The sequence below is a fragment of the Hyaena hyaena genome, unplaced genomic scaffold (genome assembly GCF_003009895.1).
Source record: "Hyaena hyaena isolate Hyena2069 unplaced genomic scaffold, ASM300989v1 scaffold_1841, whole genome shotgun sequence".
NCBI classification, from domain to species: Eukaryota; Metazoa; Chordata; class Mammalia; order Carnivora; family Hyaenidae; genus Hyaena; species Hyaena hyaena.
The window spans coordinates 49483-69371 of record NW_024082474.1 but is presented as its reverse complement, the minus strand read 5'-3'; the positions used below and the strand labels follow the sequence as shown (position 1 = coordinate 69371).

The following is a 19889-nucleotide window of genomic DNA, read 5'->3' as shown; positions in this document are numbered from 1 at the left end:
ACCTCTCCCATCCTTGCTTGAGAGCTGCCCTCCTCCCTTTTCCTTTTTGTGTGTGTGTGTTGTTGTTGTTGTTGTTGTTTTTGATTTTGGTTTTGGTTTTTGTTTTTGTGTTGTTTTTTTTTTCTTTTCTTTTTTTCCACAGAACACCGACCTGATTACCTCTGGTCACCAGCATACTTAAACAATCAAATTTAGTCCATTCTATAGATGTAAATTCTACACCTCCCGACCTTTTCATCTCTTTCTCTCAGGAGTAATTAGACTGTATAATTTCTCTGGATAATACCAGCATTCTTCTCTCACCTATCCAAACATATTCTACCCTTTACCTCTTTGAAAAAAGCTTCGTATCCCTTCTGCCTGTTCATTCTATTTCCAATTTTGCCTCATCCCGCCCGGTCTTCTCTATCCTTCTCTATGCTCTTCAACCAGCACTGCATACACACGGCTATTTAACTGTAGCTTGGAAATCCGGTTATATGCTTTAAGCCCTTCTTTGCCCATCGGTTTTATTCTTTTTTCCTTTTCTTTTCCCCTTTTTGACCCTTTTATGTATTTTATACTCCCTATTATTCGCCCTCCCTCCTCCATCTTTTCTCTTAACTTTTTCGTTTTCCCTCTCGCTTTGCATGTTAGTTGAATTAGCCTGTGCGTTTGTGTGCTCCTGCTCCCTGTGTGTTTGTCTGTCTGTTTTCTTTTCCAGGGCTACCTCAAGAAACAAGCTAGAGTGCACAAGGTGGAGAGTCCCAAATATCACTACGAATAGGAAAATAAAATAACCAAGGTCCCAACAAGAGAGACCAGGGGATACCATTCAAAAAACACTCTCTGAAAGGGTAGGCCCTGGAAAGTCAAAGAGCCTTCTTGGATATAGCAGTGCTCATAGAAACAGAGAGAATAATAGGTCTTTAAAACCAACAAGAGCCGGAAAGCTAACTAAAATGACGAAACGAAAGACCTCTCCTCCAAAGAAACTCCAAGAAGAAATGACAGCTAATGAACTGCTCAAAACAGATATCAGCAGCATCACTGAACAAGATTTTAGAATAATAATGGTAAAATTAATAGCTGGGCTTGAAAAAAACATAGGGGACATCAAAGAAACTATGGCTACAGACAGAATGGAAAATAAAAATAGGCATGAAGAATTAAAAAATGCGATAAATGAGATCCATAATAAATTAGAGGCCTCCAATGCACGGATTGAAGAGGCAGAAAGGAGAATAAGTGATTTAGAAGACACCATTATAGAAAAACAAGAAGCTGACAAAAAAAGAGACAAACTGATCCAGGAACAGGAAAGAAGAATTCGAGAGCTCAGCGATACGGTCAAACGCAACAATATCCGTATCATAGGAATCCCAGAAGAGGAAGAGAGAGGGAAAGGTGCTGAAGGAGTCCTGGAACAAATTATAGCAGAGAACTTCCCCGACCTGGGGAAGGAAGTAAATGTGGAAGTACAAGAGGCTCAGAGGACTCCCCTCAGACGTAACCTGAATCGATCTTCTGCACGACATATCATAGTGAAAATGGCCAAATACAAGGACAAAGAGAGAATTTTGAAAGCAGCTAGGGAGAAAAGGGCCCTAACATACAAAGGGAAACCTATCAGAGTGGTGACAGACCTATCTACTGAAACTTGGCAGGCTAGAAAGGAATGGCAGGAAATCTTCAATGTGATGAACAGTAAAAATATGCAGCCAAGAATCCTCTATCCAGCAAGCCTGTCATTCAAAATAGAAGGAGAGATAAAAACCTTTCCAAATAAACAGAAATTGAAAGAATTTGTCACCACGAAGCCAGCCCTACAAGAAATCCTGAGGGGGATGCTCTGAAGGAAAGGTTGCAAGGAACAAAGATACCAGAGACACCACCACAAACATGAACCCTACAAAAGATACAAAGACTCTAAACCCACATATTTCAATAATAACACTGAATGTAAATGGGCTGAATGCTCCAATCAAAAGACATAGGGTAGCAGAATGGATTAAAAAACAAAATCCATCAATATGCTGTCTACAAGAAACTCATTTTAGACGGGAAGATACCTTCAGATTAAAAGTAAGGGGATGGAGAAATATATATCATGCTACAGGAAATCAAAAGAAAGCCGGAGTAGCGATACTTATATCAGACAAACTGGACTTTAAATTAAAGACAATCACAAGAGATGAAGAAGGGCACTACATAATAATTACAGGGTCCATCCATCAGGAAGAACTAACAATCATAAATGTCTACGCACCGAATATGGGAGCACCTAAATATCTAAAACAATTAATCACAAACAGAAACAAGCTTATAGATAAGAATGTGCTAATAGCAGGGGACTTTAATACTCCGCTTACAGCAATGGATAGGTCAACCAGACAGAAAATCACTAAAGAAATAATGGACTTGAAAGACACATTGGACCAGATGGATCTGACGGATATATTTAGAACTTTACATCCTGAGGCCAGGGAATTTACTTTCTTCTCAAGTGCGCATGGCACATTCTCCAAGATAGATCACATACTGGGACATAAAGCAGCCCTCAATAAATATAAAAGAATAGAGATCATACCATGCACACTGTCAGATCACAATGCTTTGAAACTTGAAATCAATTACAGGAAGAAGTCTGGAAAACCGCCAAAAACATGGAGGTTAAAGAACACCCTTCTAAAGAATGAATGGGCCAATCAGGCAATTAGAGAGGAAATTAAAAAATATATGGAAACAAATGAAAATGAAAACACAACAATTCAAAATCTATGGGATGCGGCCAAGGCAGTCCTAAGAGGAAAGTACATTGCTCTCCAGGCCTATTTCAAGAGATTAGAAAAAGCACAAGTCCAAAATCTAACAGCTCACCTAAAGGAGCTAGAGGCAGAGCAACAAGAACGCCCTAAACCCAGTAGAAGAAGAGAAATAGTAAAAATTAGAGCAGAAATAAACAACATAGAGACCAAAGAAACAATTGAACAGATCAATGAAACCAAGAGTTGGTTTTTTGAAAAAGTAAACAAAATTGACAAACCTCTAGCCAGGCTTATCAAAAAGAAAAGAGAGAGCACCCAAATAGACAAAATTATGAATGAAAATGGACTTATTACAACCAACCCCTCAGAAATACAAGCAATTATCAGGGAATACTATGAAAAATTATATGCCAACAAATTGGACAACTTAGAAGAAATGGACAAATTCCTAAACACACACTCACTACCAAAATTCACACGGGAAGAAATAGAAAACCTGAACAGACCCATAACGAGTGAAGAAATCGAATCAGTGATCAAAAATCTCCCAACAAATAAGAGCCCTGGACCTGATGGTTTCCCTGGGGAATTCTACCAGACATTTAAAACAGAATTAATCCCAATTCTTCTCAAGCTATTCCAAAAAATAGAAGTCGAAGGAAAACTCCCGGACTCATTTTATGAAGCCAGCATCACTCTGATTCCCAAGCCAGACAGAGATCCAGCAAAAAAAGAGAACTATAGGCCAATATCCTTGATGAATACGGATGCAAAAATTCTCAACAAGATCCTTGCAAATCGAATCCAGCAGCATATCAAAAGAATCATCCACCAAGATCAAGTGGGATTCATTCCTGGGTTACAGGGCTGGTTCAACATTCGCAAATCAATCAATGTGATCCATCATATCAATAAAAGAAAAGATAAAAACCATATGATCCTGTCAATAGATGCAGAAAAAGCATTTGACAAAATACAGCATCCCTTCTTAATAAAGACTCTCGAGAAAGTTGGGATAGAAGGAACCTACTTAAACATCATCAAAGCCATCTATGAGAAGCCTTCAGCTAACATCATCCTCAACGGGGAAAAACTGAGAGCTTTCCCCCTGAGATCAGGAACACGACAGGGATGTCCACTCTCACCACTGTTGTTTAACATAGTGCTGGAAGTCCTAGCATCAGCCATCAGACAACAAAAGGAAATCAAAGGCATCAGAATTGGCAAAGAGGAAGTCAAACTTTCACTCTTCGCAGATGACATGATACTCTACATAGAAAACCCGACAGACTCCACCAGAAGCCTACTAGAACTGATCCAAGAATTCAGCCAAGTTGCAGGGTACAAAATCAACGTACAGAAATCGGTTGCATTTTTATACACCAATAATGAAGCAACAGAAAGAGAAATCAAGAAACTGATCCCATTCACAATTGCACAAAAAACCATAAAATACCTCGGAATAAACCTAACCAAGGATACAAGAGATCTGTATGATGAAAACTATAGAAAACTTATGAAGGAAATTGAAGAAGACACAAAGAAATGGAAAAACATTCCATGCTCATGGATAGGAAGAATAAATATAGTTAAGATGTCATTACTACCTAAAGCACTCTACACATTCAATGCAATTCCAATCAAAATTGCACCAGCATACTTCTCAAAACTAGAACAAACTATCCAAAAATTTGTATGGAACCACAAAAGACCCCGAATAGCCAAAGTAATACTGAAAAATAAAACCAAAACGGGAGGTATCACCATCCCAGACTTCAGCCTCTACTACAAAGCTGTCATCCTCAAGACAGTATGGTATTGGCACAAAAACAGACCCATAGACCAATGGAACAGAATTGAGAACTCAGAAGTGGACCCAAAAGTATACAGCCAACTGATCTTTGACAAAGCAGGAAAGAATATCCAATGGAAAAAAGACAGCCTTTTTAACAGATGGTGTTGGGAGAACTGGACAGCAACATGCAGAAGAATGAAACTAGATCATTTTCTCACACCATGCACAAAAATCAACTCAAAATGGATAAAGGACCTGAACGTGAGACAGGAAACTATCAACACCCTAGAGGAGAAAGCAGGAAACAACCTCCTTGACCTCCACCGCAGCAACTTCTTACTTGACACATCCCCAAAAGCAAGGGAATCAAGAGCAAAAATAAACTGTTGGGACCTCATCAAGATTAAAAGCTTCTGCACAGCCAAGGAAACAACCCAGAAAATTAATAGGCAACCAACGGAATGGGAAAAGATAGTTGCAAATGACATATCAGATAAAGGGTTAATATCCAGAATCTATAAGGAACTCACCAAACTACACGCCCGAAAAACAAACAACCCAGTGAAGAAATGGGCAGAAGACATGAACAGACACTTCTCCAAAGAGGACATCCAGATGGCCAACAGACACATGAAACGATGCTCAGCATCCCTCCTCATCAGGGAAATACAAATCAAAACCACACTGAGATACCACCTCACGCCAGTCAGAGTGGCTAAAATGAGCAAATCAGAGAACTCTAGATGCTGGCGAGGATGTGGAGAAACGGGCACCCTCCTACACTGTTGGTGGGAATGTAAACTGGTACAGCCCCTCTGGAAAACAGTGTGGAGGTTCCTCAGGAAACTAACAATAGAACTCCCTTATGACCCAGCAATAGCACTGCTAGGAATTTACCCAAGGGATACAGAAATGCTGAGGCATAGGAGCACATGTACCCCAATGTTCATAGCAGCACTCTCCACAATAGCTAAAACATGGAAAGAGCCTAAGTGTCCATCAACAGATGAATGGATCAAGAAGATGTGGTTTATCTATACCATGGAATACTACATGGCAATGAGAAACAATGAAATCTGGCCATGTGTAGCAACATGGATGGACCTTGAGGGTGTTATGCTGAGCGAAATAAGTCAGGCAGAGAAGGACAAATATCATATGTTTGCACGTATAGGAGGATTAGGAGGAACTTGACGGAGGAACAAGGGGGAGAAGAAGGGCGGAAATGGTGGGGGAAAGGGAGAGAGGCAAACCATGAGAGACTCTTGAATGCTGACAAAAACTGAGGACTGATGGATGTGGGGGGGAGGGGGGGATGGGCATGGAGGAGGGCACTTTGGGGATGAGCACTGAGTGTTATGTAGAAACTAATTTGACAATAAACTATTTGTAAAAAGAAAGAAAGAAAGAAAGAAAGAAAGAAAGAAAGAAAGAAAGAAAGAAAGAAAGAAAGAAAGAAAGAAAGAAAGAAATCGGTTGTATTTTTATACACCAATAATGAAACAACAGAAAGAGAAATCAAGAAACTGATCCCATTCACAATTGCACAAAAAAACCCATAAAATACCTAGGAATAAACCTAACCAAGGATACAAGAGATGTGTATGATGAAAACTATAGAAAACTTATGAAGGAAATTGAAGAAGACACAAAGAAATGGAAAAACATTCCATGCTCATGGATAGGAAGAATAAATATAGTTAAAATGTCATTACTACCCGAAGCAATCTACACATTAAATGCAATCCCAATAAAAATTGCATCAGCATACTTCTCAAAACTAGAACAAACTACCTTAAAATTTGTATGGAACCGCAAAAGACCCCTAATAGCCAAAGTAATATTGAAGAAGAAAACCAACACGGGAGGCATCACCATCCCAGACTTTAGCCTCTACTACACAGCTATAATCGTCAAGACAGTATGGTATTGGCACAAAAACAGACATATAGACCAATGGAATAGAATTGAGAACTCAGAAGTGGACCCAAACGTATACAGCCAACTAATCTTTGACAAAGCAGGAAAGAATATCCAATGGGAAAAAGTCAGCCTCTTAACAGATGGTGTTGTGAGATCTGAACAGCAGCAAGCAGAAGAATGAAACTAGATCAATTTCTCACACCATACACAAAAACAAACTCAAAATGGATAAAGGACCTGGATGTGAGACAGAAAATCATCAAAACCCTAGAGGAGAAAGCATTATTGCTTGACCTCCACAGCAGCCATTTCTTACTTGACATATCGCCAAAGGCAAGAGAATCAAGAGCAAAAATGAACTATTGGGACTTCATCAAGATTAAAAGCTTCTGCATGGCAAAGGAAACAATCCATAAAACTAATAGGCAACCGACGGAATGGGAAAAGATAATTACAAATGACATATCAGATAAAGGGCTAGTATCCAAAATATATAAGGAACTCACCAGACTCCTCACCTAAAAAACAAACAACCCAGTAAAGAAATGGGCAGAAGATATGAACAGACACTTCTCCAAAGAGGACATCCAGATGGCCAACAGACACATGAAACGATGCTCAGCATCCCTCCTCATCAAGGAAATACAAATCAAAACCTCATTTGAGATACCACCTCATGCCAGTCAGAGTGGCTAAAATGAGCAAAACAGAGATCTCTAGATCCTGGCGAGGATGTGGAGAAACGGGCATCCTCCTACACTGTTGGTGAGAATGTAAACCGGTGAAGCCCCTCTGGTAAACAGTGTGGAGATTCCTCAAAAAATTCACAGTAGAACTCCCCTATGACCCAGCAATAGCACTACTAGGAATTTACCCAAGGGATATAGGAGTGCTGATGCATAGGAGCACATGTACCCCAGTGTTCATAGCAGCACTCTCAACATTAGCCAAAACATGGAAAGAGCCTAAGTGTCCATCAACGGACAAATGGATCAAGAAGATGTGGTTTATCTATATGATGGAATACTCCATGGCAATGAGAAAGAATGAAATCTGGCCATGTGTAACAACATGGATGAACCTTGACGGTGTTATGTTGAATGAAATAAGTCAGGCAGAGAGGGGCAAATATCATATGTTTGCACGTATAGGAGGATTAGGAGGAACTTAACAGAGGACTGTGGGAGAGAAGAAGGGGGAAAATAGTGGGGGAGAGGGAGAGAGGCAAACCACGAGATACTCTTGAATGCTGAGAACAAACTGAGGACTTATGGGTGTGGGGGGCAAGGGGGGAGATGTGCATGGAGGAGGGCACTTGTGGGGATGAGCACTGGGTGTTATATGGTAACCAACTTGACAATAAAGTATTTGTAAGAAAAAATAAAATAAGATCACAGAGAAAGTTTATAAACAAAGGGGTGAACAATTAAAATGTATTCTTCTGAATAATTCTTTCATCAAAGAGGAAAACAAAACTACAATTCCAGACTATTGATAATAAATAGCAATGAATAAACTATATGTGGGATGTGGTCTACAGGATACACAGATAATAATGACTAGTCTTACATGTCCTTTTTAGAAAGCAGGAGAGATACAAAATAAATGAGGTCACAGGCATATTAATTAAAATGTCAGAACAAGGATAATAAAATGCCCTTTCCCAAAAGTAAATAAGAAAAAATCTAAAAGGTAAAAACAGCTGCCAAAGACATAGGAAATAGTTTCAATAAGACAGTACCTTTTTCTATCAAAGACAATAAAATAAACTTTTTAAAATGTTTATTTTTGAGAAACAGAGCACAAGCAGGGGAGGGACAGAGAGAGAGGGAGACACAATCTGAAGTAGGCTCCAGGCTCTGAGCTGTCAGTAAAGAGCCTGATGCAAGGCTCAAACCCACAAGCTGTGAGATCATGAGCTGAGCCTTCGTCAGATGCTTACCTGACTGAGCCTCTCAGGTACCCCCAAGAAAATAAACTTCTTAGCAAGCCTTTGAAAGAAAGAAGGGAAGAAGAATGGGGAGGGGGACATATTAATATCAGAGGCAAAAGGAATAAACAGTTATAGAGTTTTAAAACTCATGAGACTATCATTTTTGTTGCTTTTGAGCCTGGCCTCCTGATCTGATTATTAAGTGGTTGGCGGAACCCAAGATAAAGTGAGCAGGAGGCATGAAAGTAGACGTGTTCCCACTGACAGAAGTTGTATTGGGACTTGGGACCCATGGCTACAGAGAAGTTTATGGACCATGCACAGCTTTTGGAGCTCAAACCCTGAGGTTTTAGAAGTGCTCAACTTTCTCTGGAGCAGAGCTGAGGAGTGTGCTCCTGAGGAGGAGGAAACTTGCCCTGGAGTGCATAGCATGATGTAGACATTTCTGGGATGCAGTGAGAGACAAAAGTCCCCTTCCAGAAGTACTTTGAAAGAGAGTTTATTGCCTTCCCAAAGACAAAACACCCTGCAAGTACCAGGCAAAGGTCTTTCATCAGCAAGGTGGAAAGGCTCTGCTCTGGAGAAGGTGAACAGATCACAGCTCAATGAACGCTGAAGTCAACCACCAGGAAAATTTGGACAGCCCTGGAGGTAAAAGAACATCTTACTAAAGAATGAATGGCTTAACCATGAAATTAAAGAAGAAATTTAAAAATACATGCAAGTCAATGAAAATAAAAACACAACAGTCCAAACCTTTTAGGATGCAGCATAGACAGTCCTGAGAAGAAAGTATATTGCAAATCAGGCCTCTCTCAAGAAGCAAGAAAGTCCCAAATACCAGTCTAACCTGACACCTAAAGGAGCTAGAAAAGGAACAGCAAATAAAGCCTAAAGCCAGTATAAGAAGACAAATAATAACGATTAGAGCAGAAAGAAATGATATAGAAATGAAAACAAGCAATAGAACAGGTTAACAAAACCAAGAGCTGGTTCTTCAAAAGAATAAACAAAACTGATAAACCTCTAGCCAGACTTATCAAAAAGAAAAGAGAAAGGACCCAAATAGATAAAATCACAAATAAAAGAGGAAATATCACAACCAACACCACAGAAATAGAAACAATTATAAGAGAATACTATGAAAACTTATATGTGAATAAACTGGGAAATCTGGAAAAAAATGCACAAATTCCTAGAAACTCACACACTACCAAAACTGGAAGAAACAGAAAATTTGAACAGACCCATAACCAGCAAAAAATTCAAATCAGTTATCAAAGATTTCCCAACAAACCAGAATCCTGGGCCAGATGGCTTCCCAGAGGAATTCTACCAGATATTTCAAGAAGAGTTAATATCTATTCTTCTCAAACTGTTCCAAAACATGGAAATGTAAGGAAAACTTCCAAACTTACTCTACAAAGCCAGCATTAGCTTGTGTCCAAAACCAAAGACCCAACTAAATAGAATTACAGGCCAATATCCCTGATGAACATGGATGCAAAAATTCTCAAGAAGATACTAGCAAATTGAATTCAACAGTACATTTTAAGAATTATTCACCATGATCAAGTGGGATTCATTCCTGGGCTGCAGAGCTGGTTCGGTATTTGTAAATCAATCAAAGAGATACACCATGTTAATAAAAGAAGGATAAGAACCATATATGGTCGTTTCAATAGATGCAGAAGAAGCATGTGACAAAATACAGTATCCATTTTTGATAAAAACTCTCAACAAAGTAGCAATCAATGGAACATACCTCAGCATCATAAAGACCATAGACAAAAGACTCATAGCTAATATCATCCTCCATCGGAAAAAAAAAACTGAGAGCCTTTCCACTATGATCAGGAACAAAACAAGTATGTCCACTCTCACCATTCATACTTAGCATAGTACTGGAAGTCTAGCCTCAGCAATCACACAACAAAAAGAAATAAAAGTCACCCAAATCAGCAAGGAAGGAGTCAACCCTCATTATTTGCTGATGGCATGATATTTTATTTATAAAACCCAAAAGATTCCACCAAAACATTAGTAGAACTAATACATGAATTCAGCAATATCTCAGGATATAAAATTAACTTGCAGAAATGTGTTGTATTTCTATATACCAATAACCAAGCAGCAGAAAAAGAAACCAAGGAATTGATCCTATCTACAAATGCACCAAAAACAGTAAGATACCTAGAAATAAACCTAACTAAAAAACTAAAAGATCTGCACCCTGAAAACTATAGAACGCTTATGAAAGAAACTGAAGAGGATGCAAAGATATTGAAAAGCATTCCATGCTCATGTATTGGGAGAACAAACATAGCTAGAAATATGATTGATAGATAGATGATAGATAGATAGATAGATAGATAGATAGATAGATAGATAGATAGATAATAGATAAAAGATAGATAGATGATAGATAGATAGATAGATAGATAGATAGATAGATAGATAGACAGACAGTTAGATAAATGTTAGTTAAATGTCTATACTACCCAAAACAGCCTACACCTTTGATGCAATCCCTATCAAAATATGGCCAGAATTTTTCACAGAGATAGAAAGAACAGTCTTAAAATTTGTTTGGAACCACAAAGGACCCCAAATAGCCAAAGCAATCCCGAAAAAGAAAAACAAAACTGGAGGCATCACAACCGAATTTCAAGCTATATTACAAAGCTGTAGTCATCGAGGCACTATGGTAATGGCCCCCAAACAGACAGATCAATGGAACAGAATAGAGGACCCAGAAATTGACTTAGAACTATATGGTCAACTCATCTAAAACAAAGAAGAAAAGAATATCCAATGGAAAAATGACAGTCTCTTCAACAAATGGTATTGGGAAAACCAATTATATATACACAGAAGAATGAAATTGGGCCAATTTCTTATACCATACACAAAACTAAATTCAAAATCTATAAAAGACCTAGATGTGTGACAGAAAACCTAGAGGGAGAACACAGGTAGCAACCTCTTTGACCTCAGTGATAGCAGCTTCTTACCAGACACCTTGCTGAGGGAAAGGGAAACAAAAGCAAACATGAACTATGGGACTTAATCAAAATAAAAAGCGTCTGCACAGCAAATGATACAATCAACAGAACTAAAAGCCAACCTACAGAAGAGGAGAAGATAATTGCAAGTGAGATATCTGATAAAGGGTTAGTACCCAATATCTATTTAAAAAAAACTGATCAAATTTTACACCCAAAACACAAATAATTCAGTTAAGAAATGGGCAGAAGACATGATTAGACACTTTTCCAAAGAAGACATCCAGATGACTAACAGACACATGAAAAGATGCTTGACATCATTCACATCAGGGAAATACAAATCAATACCATAATGAGATACTGACTCACACCTGTTAGAATGGCTAAAATGAACAGCACAAGAAATTACAGGTGTTGGTAAGGATGCAGAAAAAGAGGAACCCTCTATAACTGGGGTGGGAATGCAAACCGGTGTAGTCACTCTGGGGAACAGCATGGAGGTTCCTCAAAAAATTAAAAAGAGAACTACCCTACAACCTAGCAATTGCGCTATTAGGTATTTACCCTAAGGATACAAAAATACAGATTCAAATGGATACATGCACCCTGATGTTTGTACCAGCATTATCAACAAAACCAAAGTATGGAAAGTGCCTAAATGTCTATAGACTGATGAATGGATAAAGAAGATGTGGTGTACATATAAATGGAATATTGTTCAGACACCAAAAGAATGAAATCTTGTCATTTGCAACAACGTGGATATGGTTAGAATGTATTATGCTAAATGAAATAAGTCACTCACAGAAAGACAAATACCATCTGATTTCACTCATATGTGGTATTTAAGAAACAAAACAGCTGAATATATGGGAAGGAGAAAAAAAATGGGAGAGAGTGATACAGACCACAAAAGACGTTTAGTGATAGAGTGTCCCTCAATTGAGGGTTGATAGAGGGAAGAGGGTGGGAGATAGGCTAGATGCGTGATGGGTATTAAGGAGGGCACTTGTGAAGAACACCGAGTGTCGTATGTAAGTGATGAATCACTGAATTCTACTCTTGAAACCAATATTGCAGTATATATTAGCTAACTACAATTTAAATAAAAATATATGGTTTTAAGATTTTTTTATTCTTAGTGTATAATAAATCTACTAATTTTGTATATTATTCTTTTATACTCCAATTTGTACAACTAACTTATTAGTTTTAGTGAGTTTTACCTTATTTACCTTGCATAGTACATAAAGGATAGTATATAAAGTATATAAAGGTTGTCATCTGCATAGGCTTCCAAACTGGAGGCTATTTGTTTCTTCATGTTATATGATCTTCTGTTCAGTATAAGTTTGGATATAAGTGGTGTAATTGGACATTCCTCTCTTGGTCATAAACTATGCCATAAAGACATGCATTTATTATTTTTAATGGTTTTATAGTATCATGGCATCTACAAAAAGTGACAGTTTGACTACTTCCTTTCCAATATGGGTGCCTTTTGCTGTGGCTAGGACTTCCAGTAGTATGTTGAATAAAAGTGGTGAGAGTGGACATTCTTCTCTTCTTCTTGACCTTAGGGAGAAAGCTGTTTTTCCCCATTGAGGATAATTTTTGCTGTGGGTATTTTGTATATGGCTTTTATTATGTTGAGGTATGTCCTTTCCAAACCTATTTTGTTTAGAGTATTTATTATAAACATTTTGAATTTCATCAAATGATTTTCTTGCATCTATTGAAATGAGTATATGATTTTTATCATTTGTTTTGTTAATGTGCTCTATCAAGTTGATTGATTTGTGACTGTTGTATCATCCTTGCATCTGTGGAATAAATCCCACTTGAATGTGGTGAGCAATATTTTTAATAGAAACAGCCCAAGTGTCCAACAACAGATCTTCATTTCAAAACCAAACAAATGAATAACCAAACAAAAAGTAGAATTACACATATAAATATAGAGAAAAAAGTGATGGTTGTCAAGAAGGAGACAGTTGGGGGGGTGGCAAAATGGGTGAAGGTGAGTGGGAGAAATAATCTCCCTGTCACACAATGTCATGAAAATAAAAGTTACAGCATAAGGAATACAGTAAGTTGTATTTTAATAGTGTTGCATGGTGACAGATGATAGCTATACTTGTAGTGAGCATAGCATAATGGCATAGAGTTGTCGAGTCACTATGTTATACACTTGAAACTAATGTAACATTGTTTACTATATTTAAATTAAAAACTTTTAAGAATAAAAAATAAAATACCTGTTTATTAATGATCAAATATTACATTAGCTGTACATGATTCTTAGATGTGCTTTGGCAGATATAACAAGTAACTATACACCTAGTATTTGAGGGTTTTAAATTATAAGCTTTGGGTGTTGTATGTAAGTAATGAATCACTAAATTCTATACTTGAAACAAATATTACACTGTATGTTTTAAGAAAAAAATTTTAATGTTTTATTTATTTCTGAGAGAGAGAGAGAGACCAAGAGAGAGAGACAGAGAGAGAGAGCATGAGCAGGGGAGGGTCAGAGAGAGAAGGAGATACAAAATCCGAAACAGGCTCCAGGCTCTGAGCTGGCTGTCAGCATAGAGCCTGACGCGGGGCTTGAACCCACAGAGTGTCAGATCATAACCTGAGCCGAAGTCAGACGCTTAACCTACTGAGCCACCCAGGTTCCCGTACACTGTATGTTAACTAACTGGAATCTAAATTAAAACTTGGGGAAAAAATAAAATAAAATAAAATAAAATAAAATAAAATAAAATAAAATAAAATAAAATAAAATAATAAAATAAAATAAAATAAAATAAAAGTAAAATGATCAGGTCTTTGTTTTGTCAAATGCTTTTTATATTTATTGAAATAATTATTTTTAGTCTATAATTTACCAATATGATGCATTACATTAACTGATTTTTAGATATTAACCAAAATTTGCATTTGAAAGATAATCCTACCTGTTCATAATGTGTAATCATTTTTATACTATGATGGATTCAGTTTACACATTTTTTTTTTTTTTGGAAAGTGGATGTGTCTATATTCATGAAATATATGGTCTGTAGGTTACTTGTGATGGTGTTGCTGGTTCTATTATCTGGATAATGACTGACCTCATAAAATAAATTGGTAAATTTCCCAGTTCTTCTTCACATCTGAAGTGTTTATAAAGGTCTGGTAAATATTCCTTATTAAATGTTTGTTTGATAACTTTCAGTGAGCCCATAGGTTCTGGTCTTTTCTTTGTGGGAAAATATTTTTCTAATCTCTTTACTTTCTACAGGTCCATTTATGTATTCTATCCCTTATAGAGTTCACTTAGATTATTTGTACCTATGTAGGAATTTAATTCCAAATGGTAGTATTCTATGTTTCTAAATTTCCATGCAAGTTTAGATGGAAAAATAAGGAATAATAATGTAGGAGAATGAGACTTTTGGGGCAATTTATGAGTACCACTGTCACAGATTGTAATATTGTAGGAAGAAGAATATACCTACTACTTATTTTTTTAATTTTATTTATTTATTTTGAGATAGAAGAGAGAGAATCCCAAACAGGCTCTTCACTATTAGCATAGAGCCTGATGTGGTGCTCAAACTCACAAACCATGAGATCATGACCTGAGCCAAAACCAAGTGTCAGAAACCTAACAAACTGAGCTACCCAGGCACTCCAAATACCTATCACTTCTGTAATCACTATTCATATTTATTGTTTGGGACAATGTACAGAATAAAAGCAAACAGGGAAATATCCCATTTCATTTTGGATTTATCAAGACTGTGAACTAACTCTACCTTCTCTTTTGCATCAATAATTAGTGCACAAAGGTACATTAAAATATAATTATATAAAATGGCATAGTAAATAAAGAACGGCAGTGTGATATAAAAATTTTAAAAGCTAGAGTGTTTAAAAATTACACATATGAGTTAGGCAATATCTAAATATATACATATAGATACAATACCAAAGAATTTAACATATAAAATAAATATTTGTGTAAGATATTGAGACATTTACAACTGCATTAGGAGATAACAAACAAATGAATTCTTTATAGAGTGATAAATAACTTTGTTAGAATTGATTTTATTAGAAACTTTATTAGAATGTTTGAATAGTTCAGAAGACAGACAAATTGGCAGCATTTTGACAAGTAAAGGGAGGACACATTTTTCAAATACCAGAAGAGATAATTTCAAATAGCAATATTTAGGCCTAAAAAAAATAATTAATTCTACATGTGTTCTGATCACTGTAAAATGACAATAGAAACTATAAATTCATGTGTAATCAACAAGTAACATCTAGCTAAATGCATATTTTTTAAAAAATTTGCAAAGCTACCAGACAAAAAATCCAAACTGAGTTTACTTCTACAGGGCCATGGATGTACTAAAAAGGAAGCATGGAAGGTGGAACAAAAAGGCCTGAATTCATGAAAATAATTCTATCAACATTATGTCACATAATAGTAATACATTACTTTGCACAGTCTAACCATTGATAGTGGAGGCTTATCCCATCAGAAATTTCTGTAAAACACGTGAATAAATTCAAGTATTATGAAAATAATCACATTATACAAATAATTTTGTTAAATGGTAACTAAGGAGGTCAAGGGAAAGGTCCAAATACCTAAAATAGAAATTTCTCATAAGATACTATTATCTCAAAATATCTACGTGAAATACCCCCTCATGCGTGCAGTATGGATATCTGTGGTTTTAGTAACAAGCATATGAATTTCAAAATTTATTTTAATGTAGATAACTAAAATCACTCAAGAGTTATAAGAATACTTAAAATGCTGTGGCACCAGGGTGGCTCAGTCGGTTGAGCATCCGTCTTCGGCTCAGGTCATGATCTTGCAGTTTGTGAGTTCAAGTCCCACGTCAGGCTCTGTGCTGACATCTCAGAATCTGGAGCCTGCTTCAGATTCTATGCCTCCCCCTCTTTCTTCCCCTCCAACACTCATGCTCTGTTTCTCTCTGTCTCTCAATAATAAAGAAACGTTAAAAAATATTTTTAAAAAGAACACTTAAAATGTTTAATAGATCTGGAAAAAATACATAGAAAAACTCCAGGACCTGAAGTAAATCAACAGAAGGACATAAAGGAATTATCAAACTAAAAACCATCCAGATACTCTACTCTCCATCCAGATACTGACTCATCACAAGAAACTGAAGGCTGTGTGGATGACCCAGGGTGACTGGAATAAGGAAAGAAAATGATTGGAAGACATCCCAAATGTGATAAATCCCAAATTTCACAATTATCTTATGAAAGGTAAAACACACAAAGAAATAAGCTAATTGTGGGGAATAAGTTTAGGAATCCCCTGGGGCTGCATTGATGAGTTAACCTAACAAAATTAGGTAAATAAGTATAGAGAGGGTAGGGCAAAGGCCTCAGTTTAGAAAGGGCAGGGCCAAGACCCCCAGGATAGAGAGGGTGGGGCAAATTTCCCCAGAATAGAGAGGGGGCAAAGACCCCATACAAAGGTATATGAGGTAAGCAAGATTTGGTGTTCAGGGTGAAAATGTCCCCCAACTTAGTACTATAACAGACAACTGCTTTCACAGGAAGGAAGGACCAAATTAGGTAAACAGGTAAATAAGGCTATAGACTGCCCTGAACAGAGCTGATTAGCAAAAGAAAGGTGCCTTGTTGACCTTGAGGTTATATCCTCTATCTGTCTTATCTCTTAGGCTAGTTCAGATAAACAGACCTGGTGCCTCGTGTCTTCCTTTAACAACCGTCTGCCCAGTGCCAGGATTTTGGTTTATATTGACCCAAACCCCTAACACCATATATCTTCAAAACTACCTTTCCCTCATGCCTATGAGTTAATGTTCACAGATTCATTGTCTCTGATCTTAATTCATTATTTCTGATCTTAATAAATATGGAGCAAGGACCCTTATTCATGGCTTTTGTCTTTTCCCAGACATTAGCTATCTCTCACATTTAATCCTGTATCCTGCTTTCCTGTTAGACAAGAAAGTACTTTAGACCCAGAATCTATGACAGCTAATAAGTAAAGGATTAGAAGAATTTACATGTCTGTCATATAATACAGATATCAGCAATATGTTTAAAATGTTCAAGTAAAGACAATGGGAGAAATAAAAATCAAAATACTGGGAAAGAGTAAGAAACTATATAGTTGTCAAGAATATTTCAAAAAGAGACAAAAGAATTAAACCATTGAAAATAAAAAATAACTAAATTTAATACACAATATTTTGGTTAAATATTAAATCAGTCTGAATTGATGAGAGGATAAATAAGTTAGAAGGCTGAGCAAAAATATTGTAATTAAGAAAAAATATTGTAGGGGCGCCTGGGTGGCTTAGTCGGTTAAGCGTCCGACTTTCGCTTAGGTCATGATCTCGCGGTTCGTGGGTTCGGGCCCCGCGTCGGGCTCTGTGCTGACTGCCAGCTCTGAGCCTGGAGCCTGTTTCAGTCTGTGACTCCCTCTCTCTCTGACCCTCCCCTGCTCACGCTGTCTCTCTCTCTCTCTCCTAGAAATAAATAAAAATATTAAAAAATATATATTGTAACTAAGGACATTAAAGAGCAGTACAGTTATGGAAAACAGTCATCACTACAGACATATGGAATAGAATGAGAAGAAATAAAATCATCTAATTGTTTCACCAGTGTATACAAAATAACAAAACAAATAGATGATGAATAAATTCTAATTTTATAACTCAGCAAGGATATTACAAAAAAGAATTGCATTGCAACAAAAATAAAGTAAAAATATTCACAAGAAACAATAAATTGCATAAGACAAAAAAAAGAAAAAAAGAAAAATTAAAAACACAGAGAAAAAGAGAAAAAAATTAAATGCAGTGAAAGATAAACTAGAGAAAACTTACAAAACAAAGAGAAAAATCTCTACAGCTTCACTAGAAGCCAGAATATAGAGAAATACAAATGCCAAGGGAAATTGTTGCTCAGGCTAAAACTGGACATGTAGCTAAATATCTTGAAATAAAAAGAGCAAATTTAGTTTAAAAACATTTATTGTATTAGCAATAGAAGCTACTTTGGACTATAATTCTCTTGAACAGAAATAAAATTTTCCTTAACAAAGTCAGAGAAATAAAATTAAAGGTAAAGAAACTTGCACACACATGGGGCTATCAAATCCTCATGGATACTAAAGAAACTGGAAGGTCTTTGGCATCAGAGGTTTCAAGATAAAGTATACTTTTATACATCTTAAATGTTATTTAAATAAATATTAAATAAATCCAATGTCATTTGATTAAAGACAAAGTAAGTTTTGGGATAATTATTTCATGAATAAGTTTTTTAAATTGTAATTTTGCCACATTTTTGCAACATATTTTTATCCTTTTTTCAGAACTGATTAGTACCAAAAGACTGACAGTGGCATAGACATTCCCCCAAATCTTCTGGCAATCTAGGATGATGGGATCATACTCCCATAACAGAATTACAGGTGATGAGATGATGAAGTCCACCCAGTACACAAACACAAAGAAACTCACCAACAACAAGATGGCTGTGTGGCCCTTTCCTTTGGGGAGACTCTTTGAAGAGAGGCTGGTGCTGTGAAGGTGCTGGCACTGCCTCTGATGCGTGGACAAGTGAGTCACTATATATGTACTCGAGAGAAGTATGACTCTTATCAAGTAGACATCCCTGGATAATGTCACAGTGAAAAGCACTGCCCTGATGCTGGAGGTTATAGGGGAAAGTGAACGGTATTTACTGACATTCAGTAGATTGGTCTTGGTCACATTAGAAGATGCAACAGTATAAAAGATGGAATTAATACTGAAAGACAAACTGAGAAGCCACAAGATGATAAAGGAATGGAAAATATTATTTGTGAATTTATGTTTAAATCTCCCCAATCAGGAGGTGATAGGCGTGATGATGATGGCCTAGATTATGCTCAGGAGGCAGGTGGAGAGACCCCTCATTAATCTGTTCATGTACAATAAAGCCTTACATTTGAAATCATTCAGAATGTTTGGTGATTCAAACAGTTCTGTAGACAACAAAAACAGTATAGTGAAGAGTTTCATTACGTGGACAAAGGCCAAATGACAGATGACCAGGTCAGTGGATTCAGGTCTGTGATCCAGGAGGGGTGTGAAGATGTGAAAGAGGAGGAAGCTGCTGGATAAGATTCCAATGCCAACTTGTAAAAATTGACATAATTTAATCGTAACATGCATGGAAAGGGCAATCATCATAGTGGAAAAGAAGAAATGAATTTTGTATGTCTAAAAAAAAACCTCACATCATCCATGTTATTTATGCATTAGTCAAAATCATCACCATCACTACCATCACCATTTTTATTTCACCCAGCTAATCAGAAAGCCTATGTTGTATAAAGTCTTAGAAATACAATCTCAACATTATTTCTACACCAAATTGAGTACCTCTATCTATCTGTCTATCTATCTATCTATCTA

General features: G+C 36.7%; 1 pseudogene; it reads right to left on the bottom strand.

Annotated features, from left to right (window-relative positions):
- Positions 1-18750: 18750 nt before the first annotated feature.
- Positions 18751-19664, bottom strand: LOC120226822 (annotated as a pseudogene).
- Positions 19665-19889: the final 225 nt, after the last annotated feature.